Source organism: Marmota marmota, unplaced genomic scaffold, assembly GCF_001458135.2.
Source record: "Marmota marmota marmota unplaced genomic scaffold, marMar, whole genome shotgun sequence".
In the NCBI taxonomy this organism is placed as follows: domain Eukaryota; kingdom Metazoa; phylum Chordata; class Mammalia; order Rodentia; family Sciuridae; genus Marmota; species Marmota marmota.
In genome coordinates this window covers 92,723-97,119 of record NW_026000226.1, presented here as the reverse complement: position 1 = coordinate 97,119, position 4,397 = coordinate 92,723, and the positions used below count along the sequence as shown (strand labels likewise).

At 34.4% G+C, this 4,397-nt stretch overlaps 1 pseudogene; it reads left to right on the top strand.

The window, feature by feature from the left end:
• Positions 1–215: 215 nt before the first annotated feature.
• Positions 216–2,678, top strand: LOC107160923 (annotated as a pseudogene).
• Positions 2,679–4,397: the final 1,719 nt, after the last annotated feature.

Genomic DNA, 4,397 nt, shown 5'->3' with positions numbered 1-4,397 from the left:
ACTCATTCTCCAAGACCCCTTAATGGGGCTATCTCCTGTTAAACTCACCAGACTTGAAAAAATAATAAGGGAAAGTGCATTCACTGTAACAAAGCTTTTCAACTCATAGCTTAGGAGCACAGTACAGACTATAAGCTCTTGCCCTTGTGATTCAGGTGCTGGCTGGGAGCTTGGGTCACTGCTGCTGCCCAGCATTTCAGGACTGTGAGGAAACACATAGGGCTACCATGGGAAAAAACTAATTCATAATTTAAAGGATGAAGTTTGCACTGCATGCTTAGGGCTTTGGCACCACAGTAAAGTCAAGGAATCTTACATCAAAGCATTGCAAGTTGGAGACAATTTGATTTATATTAGGTCTTGTATTTTCATCAACCAAATCTTCTACCACTGTCGCTAGCTTTGCTGACAGCAAGCCTGGCTCTGCTAAGAAGTTAGTGATCAATTAAAGATTAACCTAAATTACCAGAAAACTACACAGATGAAACATGGCAGAAGCTGAAAGAAGCAGTAGAAGCTATTCAGAATAGTACTTCAATTAAGTAAAATTTAGAAGAACTCTACCAGGCTATAGAAAATCCCTGTTCTTACAAGATTTCTGAAAACTTGTACAGACAGCTGTGACAGATTTGTGAAGATCACATCAAAGCACAGATTCATCAATTCAGAGAGGATTCATTGGATAGTGTTCTTTTTCTAAAGAAGATTGGCAGATGCTGGCAGAATCATTGTAGGCAAATGATCATTATCAGGAGCATTTTTTTTGTTTGTTTCTGGATAGATAGAATTTATGTTCTTCAGAATTTAATTCTACCCTCTATTTGGGACATGAGACTGGAATTATTTAGGGCTCATATTATAAGTGATCAGAAAGTCCAAAGTAAGAAAATTGATGGCATTCTTCTCTTGATGGAGAGAGAAAGAAATGGTGAAGCAATTGAAAGAAGTTTACTCCAAAGCCTTTTAAGTATGTTCTCTGATTTGGAAATTTATCAACATTCTATGAACAAGAATCTTGAAAGAAACTAATTGGCTCACGTAGCTGAAGGCCAAAAATTGATGCAAGAAAGAGAGGTTCCTGATTATCTTCATCATGTTAACAAACATCTAGAACAAGGAGCAGACAGACTTATTACTTACTTAGAGCAGACTACCCAGAAGTCATTAATTGCTACTGTAGAAAAACAACTTCTAGGTGAACACTTAACAGCAATTCTTCAAACAGGTTTAAATAATCTTGATAAAACCCAAATTCAAGATTTATCTCTCCTGTATCAATTCTTCAGCAGAGTTCGAGGTGAAGTTCAGGTGCTCCTGCTATAGTGGATTGAATATATCAAGGCATTTGGGAGCACTGTTGTTATTAATTCCAAAAAAAGATAAAACCATGGTTCAAGAATTGCTAGATTTAAAGATAAGGTTGAACATATAATTGACATCTGCTTTCTGAAGAATGAAAAATTTATCAATGTGATGAAAGAAGCTTTTGAAACATTCATTAACAAAAGACTAAATAAACCTGTTGAACTTACAGCTAAGTATATATAGATTCAAAGGTTCATGGAGGCTACAAAGAAGTTACAGATGAAGAACTTGAGAAAACATTGGATAAAATTATGATTATATTTAGATTTATCTATGGCAAGGATGTTTTTGAGGCCTTCTATAAGAAAGATTTTGCCAAGTGCCTGTGAGCTGGGAGGAGTGCATCTGTAGATGCTGAAAAATCAATGCTGCCCAAACTTAAACATGAACGTGGAGCTGCCTTCACCAGAAAACTTGAAGGAATGTTTAAAGACATGGAACTTTCTAAAGACATCATGATTTAGTTCAAATAGTATATGAAGAATCAGAATGTACCTGGGAATATTGAATTAACTGTGAATATCCTGACAATGGGTTATTGGCCAACATGTGTGCCTAAAGAAGTCCATTTGCCACCAGAGACGGTAAAACTTCAGGAAATTTTCAAGACATTTTACCTAGGCAAACATAGAGGCAGAAAACTTCAGTGGCAATAAACCCAAGGACACTATGTGCTAAAAACAGAGTTTAAAGAGGGTAAAAAAGAACTCTCTTTTTCAAACACTGGTGCTGCTAATGTTTAATGAGGGAGAGGAGTCAGTTTAGAAGAGATCCCGCAGGCTAAAGGAATAGAGGATGGAGAGTTAAGGAGAACACTGCAAAGCTAGAGTTCTGGCCCAAAATCCAAAGGGCAAAGATATTGAAGATGGGTTACATTTGTAATGATGATTTCAAACACAATCTTTTCAGGATAAAGATTAATGAAATCCAGATGAAAGAAATGGTCAAGGAGCAAGCAAGCATTACAGAAAGAGTATTTCAAGATAGACCGTATCAAATTGATGCTGTAACTGTTCGAATTATGAAGATGAGGAAGATGTTTAGTCACAATCTCCTTATTTCTGAAGTATACAACCAGTTAAAATTTCCAGTAAAGCCTGCTGATCTTGAGAAGATAATCCTTAATTGATGGGGAATACATGGAAAGAGATAAAGAAAACCCAAACTAGTATGACTATATTGCATAGAAGGTTGGCCTTGGTGTCATATGCAGTAGACAGTGGATAAACTAACTTGTTGATCTTATATTATTTGACTTCTTTTATACTACCAATGACCAAATGAAGCATTGTAATGGAAATAGTTGAGTGGACTTTTTCTCAGTGGCTAACATGCCCATTTAAAGAGTAATACTTATCTTTAAGAAGAGTGTTTTTGAACTCTTTGCATGTTATTTAGTATGACGTGCAGAAAACTCTTAAGAAAGTATCCTGTCTTCGTGATTCCTCTTTGGAACTGGAAAAGAGGTCCCTATGGCTATGAAGAAAAGAGGTCCCTATGGCTATGAAAAAAGAGGGGTGGGTGGGTTCTTATAGACCATTTTAAGTTTATTTGCTTAAATTGTCATTTAAAAATACTTAAACTAAATGCAAACTTTATTTACTGTACAGAGTTCTGGATGTAAATATCAAATAGCAAAACCACCCTAGACTTTGTTGTTCGTCTGTTTTGTGATTCCCTTGAAGAGAAAAATAAGTTGTCATAGCTATTGATATTTTAGTAGGTAATGTTCTGTTACAATGAAGGGGATGTTTTTATAAAATAAGTTTTCAAGTAGGGTAACTGTTGCTTACATAGTATTTTGTATATTCACATTCTAAAATTTTCCATTTATGAGTATGAGATGTGTATATATAGCTTAGCCCTGAGTTTACTGTGCTGATTAACAGGTACTTATAAAATAGCTAAAATTAAAATATTGCTGATCAGTCATACCAGAGAAACATCAGAAGAAAGAAAAATCCAACTCTTCATATTAAAAATGCATACAATATAAAAATTGCAAGAGACCAAAATCAACATGTTTTGTAAATTATTACAGGAGTGAAAATTCATCAACTAGTTTTCAGCTTGATTTAGACTTTAAATGTTTTTTGGACAGTTCTGTCTTTAACTTGGACCAATTGTAGATTGTTAACAGGCTTCCTAAGATTTAGTATTACAATTTTCTCTATAAAAATGTGGGTTTTTTTTAAGCATCCCAAATTCTTCTCTTTGATAATTTAATCTTTTAATACTTTATTCCTAATTTTTTAAAACCCTATATATAAAGATCTACCCTCATTTCCCCCACACAACCACTATTTTGAAATTTCAAGTTCTACATTCCTTTCAAAGTTGCTTGATGTTAGGAGTTCTCATAGCCACTGGATATCTTTTCCAGGGACTGTCCTAAGTCTGTTCAAACATAGAAAATAATAAGTATTGCTCTTCAATTAATAATGTGAGTAAAAGGCTTCATTAACATCAGTGGGATTTTGTTTTGACTCCTTATTTGTTTTTCCTTGAAGGGAATTAATCATGGAAGATGCAGAAAGTTTTGGTTTTATTTTATTTCATTTTTTTAAAAATTAGAACTTCTTTAATGCTTTTTGCAACAGCATATTTCCTTGCCTGTTTGGAGCCATTAGGAAAGAAGTCCACTTTCTAACCTTCAACTGAGGAGACTTGGGATTCTTCTGTCTACTACTGATCATTTTATTAAGTTCTCCAAGACCTGTGGCCAGCCATATATATATGTGTGTGTGTGTGTGTGTGTGTGTGTGTGTGTGTATTTAAAATTGCTTCTTTTTTTTCTCTAATTGCATCAACTTGCACACTGTTGTCTAACTGCATATAGTATTTTAGAATTTCTTCTTATTTTTTTGAGCTGCCATTGACTCTTAGTGTTGGCTTCAGTATCTTGAAAGTGGGTCCTTTCCTTGAAGTTCTTAATTCTTAGAAAACTTGATGCTGTTTCAGCTGAAAAATGAGCAACACTATTAAAAATTAAGGGGAATTGTTTAAGAAACTAAAAAATAATTGCAGACTAC